The following is a 7,500-nucleotide window of genomic DNA, read 5'->3' as shown; positions in this document are numbered from 1 at the left end:
AATGCCTTCAAGACAAAGATTCGGATTATCATAATATCTTTGTGTATGAGCTCTCGATACCAAGAACATTTTGAATAGGTAGTTGTGTAATTTAGCTAAGTTCACTGCCTCTGAGACAAAGATCCTATCGATTTCCTTTTTGTTTTTTATCCTTGCATCCAATTCTCCGATTCTCTTTGATGGCAGTGAACTCGAGCCACCTCTCATTTACAAACATGCGAGGGTATTCAAATTGATTCAAACTTGTCTTTGAGATATCGGTTGATTAAAAATGTATGATTTGCCTCCAGGACATTGAGCGATGTGTTTTGATATCTTAAATTAGTTTTCCATTTCACGTGTTTAATCATGCCCTTGGCCGTACTCGGACATGATTATAGCTTAGATCATCATATTAAGATTCAATCACTGAGTTTCAACTCATTGAAAAAAAAAAGTTTGAAGTAAAAAAAGAATTCATAGTAAATTGTAGAAATAATAGATTTACAGTTCCTTGGGGGTATATCCCTTAGCTCCGTCTGACTCATCTGAGATAGTTCATCCGAGATTAAGTGCATGATGGTGAGCGGATAATCCCTCGTATCTGTATAATGACACTATTCTGAGCTTACGTATTCCTTTTACACCACAGTGAACAGAAAAAGAATCCGTAGGATAGGCCATCTTAGAAGAATTGTTGACATTAATTGACAGACTTACAACGGGGAAATTTAATGAAAAAATAGATAAACAGATCCGGCGAACGTAGGAAACGGAGGGCACAGAAGAGGACTGGCTGCCTCGTCTGTCCGGGGAGAGAGAGAGAGACAATTAAGAATATTGAATTCCCAATCCGTCGCTTCCTCGCAGAACCACTGAACTTGCAAATCAGGGACTCATTATGTTAAGTACATTATTAGTTAAGTTGAAATGGTATGGTGGGCCGTTCGGGGGCGAGGTGGAACCAGCCTGTGCTCAACAGCCTAAGACATTTCTAATTCTGACGCGTGGAAGTATATATTCACGAGACAAAAATTATTAGGAAGGTCATGTCTAGAATATATAATTTTTTGACAGGAGTAATTCTGAAGTGTCAACTCATCGCATTTTTCATAGCAAATAGTAAGTTATAAATTACGCCGAGTACAATAGTTTCGAAGCACCATGTGCTTTATTTTATTTCTTATTTGAGACACTCAGAATGTCACCATTTAGCCAACTTTTTGTAAAATGCAATTTCAATACATCGTACATTTTTGTACTTTTACCAAAAGGTTATCAAAGTACTTTATGAGGTCTACTATATACTTGAAATTGTTTTTAAAATGCTCGCTTTAGTAGAGTCTGGAAATTTTATCGTGGAGACTTATTTACATCTAGGTAAAGAACAAGGGGTTTATAAGGGAATGTTAGCAAGAAAAGTTGAATTTCCAAGGAAAGTAAAATTGCTCCAGCTGAATTGAGCCTTTTAAGGGTTGAACTTGTTGAGGAAATTTAAAGCGCTGGCGTTGACCTTTTTTAAGTAAGGTTGTTGTAGAGGAGACCAGGCTCAGAAAATATTGAGAATGAAATGAAAGTTACTGCCTAGGCTAGAAGTTGCAGAGCATCGTAAGGAAAGAATATTTATAAATTCAAATATGAGAAATGGGAGCTGAAGCTATACATCGGATATCCCTGTAAGGGGGTAGTGCCGTCGGGGCACCTCACTTGGTGCACTGTAGGCATTTTTAAGGTTCTTTGCAGCGTCCCGTCGGCCCCTAGCTGCAACCCCTTTCATTTCTTCTACGGTACCTCCTCCACTCATATTCTCTTTCTCCCATCGTGCTGTCCACCCTCTCCTAGCAATTGATTTATAGTGCAACTGCAAGGTTTTTCTCCAGCTACACCTTTCTAACCTTTCCACTCTCACCTGTCTTTTCACAGCTGAATGACCTCATAGGTCCCAGCGCTTGGCGTTTGGCCTAAATTCTATATGCTACTACTGCACATTGGTTATGAAACAGAAGCATTATAAAATAGCTTATTACTATTATAATGTAATGTGAACGGAAAGTCACTTTAAATAACAAGTTGCAAATACAGTCGGTCGTAAGGAGGATCTGAAGCGTAAAATTGTTTGCAGTTGATATCATGTATATAAATCAAAGTAAGGTATTGGGAAGGTTAATCATCGAATACTTTGGTAAGAATTGAATTACGCAGCATAACAGATTTCAGGAATAACGATAAGAACAGGCTTTGTGGTTTTGATCGTGATTATTCATTTTATGGGACTGGTAGTAATTACAGTACTTCCGGACATGAAATATTGAAGTGAGACTCATTCCTCAGTATTTTTTGCTTGTCTCGTACACCTGAATATTTTTTACACAGAAAGAAGTATTCAAAGGTAAAGTTTTCCGCTGTGTAGCAGATTAGTTTGGTATACTACTCATTTTGCCAATGCTTTGAGTCTAATCATCCTCTGTGAATGTGAAATAGAGTTGCGAACAGCTTGTTATACTAAGTCTCGGGAGAGTGGAGCATGCATTATATATATATATATATATATATATATATATATATATATATATATATATATATATATATATATATATATATATATAAAATTCCTCAAAGAAGGGACTTACCTTCGCTAAACTGGAGGCAATTGGTACGTTTTTGGCCAAATTTAGTTCGACCTAGTGCATTCTATCTCTTTGCAGTGGTCACCAGTCTACTGACGCTCTCGTATTTCCTTTGCGTTACGCTTGTCCGTGACTTTTGCTAGAGTCGCTCACTTGATAACCCCCCCCTTTTTTGTAATAGTATCGTCAGAGTGCAACCCATTATAAAAATTCGCAATTCTCAGACCAGTGCAGGTTGTTTTTTATTACGGTGGGTTAGTAAGTAATTATGCTCCATTTACATGATGTATTCACTCATTTTTATGAATCATTACCTCCAAATCCTCTATATTATCCTTCAAAAGCCTTTCCTGCTTGCGTCGAATGTTGCGTTATGACTGATTATTTCCTTTGATCCTGTTCAGTTTAGTCCTTACTCTTAAGGGATTCCATGGTCATGCCCGACAACTCCACCTATGGATCTCTATTTACATATTTATTTATTTATGGCACCTAATGTCGCAAAGTATTTGAAATTTACCAAAACCTGCGTAATCCAATATCACGAATGTTGTCCTTTTTTTTTTTTTTACTCTATGTGGATGGGCGCCAGAGCGCGAGTCGAAACGATAGAGAAATTAAAACCATAATAAAAGCATCTTTACATAACCGTAGGAAACCTAATATACCAGCTACTGGCTGATGAAAAGTTTTTAAAACGCATAAAGAAGGCTATACAAAATAAATATTGGATAAACAACTATTATATTCAGTAATATAATAATAATAATAATAATAATAATAATAATAATAATAATAATAATAATAATAATAATAATATTAAAAGTGAAAGTCGTCGTCCAAACAAATCACAAACTTGAGTAGACTAATGTGAGATTTTTGCCAATTTTAGGACGGGAGTGAAGCGTTTGACTTGAAACGACGAGCTCATTATTCCACAGGATAATGGGGTTTCCAGAGACTTTCATCTGAAGAGAAGGCGCACCTTCTTGGAGACTCCCTATTTAGTAACAATTACGCCGGCAATTAGATGTAGATTTGAAGATCGGTCTCTCAAAGGTGCTTTGTATTCCGCAAGAGATTTAGTTTGCTTTTTATTTCAGTTCTTTCTTTACAGTCTCTTTTCCGCGAAAGGTAATCATAATATCCTTTGTTTACGGGGAAGTTTCTGCGGAATTTTTAAGACATCAGTGTTCGTCGTCTAATTTAGAAATGACTATACGTCTTGATGCATTACATAATACTGGTTGCGTGAATAGGCTCCATCATTACTTTTTTGGCTCTAACTTTAAACAACAACAACAACAACAATAAATAATAATAATAATAATAATATAATAATAATAAAAGTAAACTGAAAGAGATGGCAGAAAAGAGGCTAAGAAGCAAGAAAACAAGAGAGGAACTGAATGAGAAATGCAAAGTACAGGAGAAGGGACTAAACAACACAGTAGAAGATATAAAACAGAGGCTTAAAGCTAAAGTACATAAGATCCAACGATACGTGAACAGGAATAAAGAATACCAACAGAACAAACTCTTCGGAACCAACCAGAAAGGACTATACAGCCAACTAGAGGGTAAGACAACCACCAGAAAATTCCTGATGCCGAACCAAGTAAGAGACTCTGGGAAAACATATGGGGCAATCCTGTATCACACAACAAACATGCAACATGGCTCCAGGAAATCAAGGCAGAAGAAATGGGAAGAATAAAACAAAGATTCACTGAGATCACGACAGACACAGTCAGACACCAAGTAAAGAAAATGCCCAACTGGAAAGCCCCAGGTCCCGATGAAGTCCATGGATACTGGCTCAAAACCTTCATGGCCTTACACCCACGAATAGCAGAACAACTCCAGCATTGTATCACAAACCACCATGCGCCCGATTGGATGACCACAGGGAGAACATCCTTAGTACAGAAAGACAAGAACTAGGGAAATATAGCAAGTAACTACAGGCCAATCACCTGCTTACCAGTAATGTGAAGTTACTAACAGGTAACATCAGTGAAAGGCTATACAACTACCTAGAGGATACAAACACCATACCCCACCAACAGAAAGGCTGCAGAAGGAAGTGTAGGGCAGTGTTGCCGTTTTGTGGTTTTTCGTCAGATAACATGGTTAAATAGCGATATCTATCACATCTCTGTGGCCACACTGACTACATCTACATCTTCTCTGTAAAAAAAACACCACCATACTTCATAACATTGCTTTAAGTTTTGGTAATTAAGCTATGATAATAAAAAAAGCTGCCATAAATAAGATATAAACGGGATTTATTTTTTTTACTTAATCTTAAATTATAAAAATTTAAAGATGTATCAAAACTGTAAAGTCGAATCGAATATCCATCTCCTACTGATAGTCAAATTTGACAATTACGGCGGCAAATTATGAGGATGCAATTGCATTGGCAACACTGACGTTTAGTCGTTTTCCCACACTGGGTGCGGTCAAGGCGGCAACGCTGGCGTAGGGGCACAAAAGACCAGCTCCTAATATACAAAATGGTAATGAAGAATAGTAAGAGAATGAGAACCAACCCAAGCATGGCATGGATTGACTACAAGAAAGCCTTCGACATGATACCGCACACGTCGCTAATAGAATGCCTGAAAATATACGGGTCAGAGGAAAACATCAGCTTCCTTAAAAATACAATGCACAAATGGAATACAGTACTTACAAGCTCTGATATAAGACTAGCAAAGGTTAACATCAGGAGAGGGATCTTTCAAGGCGACTCACTGTTCCCACTACTCTTTATAGTAGCCATGATTCCCATGACAAAAGTACTGCAGAAGATGGATGCTGGGTACCAACTCAAGAAAGGAGGCAACAGAATTAACCATCTGATGTTCATGGACGGCATCAAGCTGTATGGTAAGAGCATCAAGGAAATGGATACCCTAATGCAGAATGTAAGGATTTGTATCTGGGGACATCAGGATCGAGTTTGAAAACTAGAAAACACATGACAGTACCCAAAGCGCTACACCCAAGAGCAAATACAGACAGACCATACATAACACGAAAGGAAGAGGGGGTGGGGGGCGCTACTTAGCATAGAAGACTGCACCAACATGAGAGCAGAGCACTGGGGCAATATCTGAAAACCCGTGAAGACGAGTGGCTAAGAAGTGCATGGGAAGAAGGACTGATGAAAGTAGACGAAGACCCAGAAATATACAGAGAAAGGAGAATGAAAAACAGAACGGAGGAATGGCACAACAAACCAATGCACGGACAGTACATGCAACAGACAAAAGAACTGGCCAGCGATGAAACATGGCAATGTCTACAGAGGAGAGAACTCAGAAGGAAACAGAAGGAATGCTAACAGCGGCACAAGATCAGGCCCTAAGAACCAGATATGTCCAAAGAACAATAGATGGAAATGACATCTCACCCATATGCAGGAAGTGCAGTATGAAAGACGAGACCATAAACCACATAGCAAGCGAGTGTCCGGCGCTTGCACAGAACCAGCACAAAAAGAGGCATGTTTCAGTAGCAAAAGCCCTCCACTGGAGCCTGTGCAAGAAACACCAGCTAGCTTGCAGTAATAAGTGGTACGAACACCAACTTGAGGGAGTGATAGAAAACGATCAAGCAAAGATCCTCTGGGGCTATGATATCAGAACAGATAGGGTGATACGTGCCAGTAGACCAGACGTGACGTTGATTGACAAAATCAAGAAGAAAGTATCACTCATTGATGTCGCAATACCATGGGACACCAGAGTCGATGAGAAAGAAAGAGAAAAAACTGGTAAGTATCAAGACCTGAAAATCGAAATAAGAAGGATATGGAATATGCCAGTAAAATTGTACCCATAATCATAGGAACACTAAGCACGATCTCAAGATCCCAGAAAAGGAATCTGGAAAAACTAGATGCCGAAGTAGCTCCAGGACTCATGCAAAAAAAGTGTGCTACTAGAAACAGCGCACAGTGAGAAAAGTGATGGACTCCTAAGGAGGCAGGATGCAAGTCGGAGCCCCACACTACAAAAACCACCCTGTCGAATAGGATGACTGTGATAGACACAGTAAAAAAAAAAAAAAAATAATAATAATTTTATGCCACTACTACTTCTTTTGCATCTTTTTGTGGGTTGTTGTGCTCCTTAGTAAGGAAGAAATAAGTTAACAGGTAAAATCCTTTGCTACGCTAATAGATGAGACTTTCCTATTAAAAAATAAAACCTAGAGTAGTGCAACCATTACTAGAATGGTATTGATATGCAACCATGTCTGTGTCGTTTTTTCTGTGTTTTCGTGCAAACCTGCTCGCAGTCTGAATGGTATCCGTAGCTAAAAGGGAGAGGATACCTATAAATAGCCCGACAGAGTGCAGACGTTTTTAATAATGGACACCGACATTTTGTTATGGAAAAGGTCAAAGCAACCGAGATACTGTCCTGTCCGTGGATATAAAGTCCACGGAGAATACAACTCATATTTGAGTACCTCGACGTTCGTCAGATTTGTTCATTTTGAAATTGTGCTTAGAAACATTGGTTTGCGAACATTCCCTGTCGTAATAGAACTAGTAAATTCGATGGGCATGGTTGGGTAAAGCTGCATATATGCATTCACTCTATAAGCTGATAGTCTGTTTATGCTGGGTCAGATAGAACTAGTGTGTAATGATAGTAAAGCTTTCATTTAACACTATATACCTGGTTCTGTGTACCAGGTATATCCAGATATCATTTATTTTTACTCTTTGTAAATGGTAGCAATTTAATTGACTTTGGAAAATGAAATTGCTTTAACACGAACAAAATTGAAACCGTAGAAACAAAATACTTTGGAATTCGTTATTACTTGGCTTTTTAGGAGGCAGACTAAATTTAAGTATACATTTTAAGTA

This window comes from Macrobrachium rosenbergii, chromosome 6, assembly GCF_040412425.1.
Source record: "Macrobrachium rosenbergii isolate ZJJX-2024 chromosome 6, ASM4041242v1, whole genome shotgun sequence".
In the NCBI taxonomy this organism is placed as follows: domain Eukaryota; kingdom Metazoa; phylum Arthropoda; class Malacostraca; order Decapoda; family Palaemonidae; genus Macrobrachium; species Macrobrachium rosenbergii.
The sequence above is the reverse complement of the archived record's forward strand: the minus strand, read 5'-3'. Positions refer to the sequence as shown.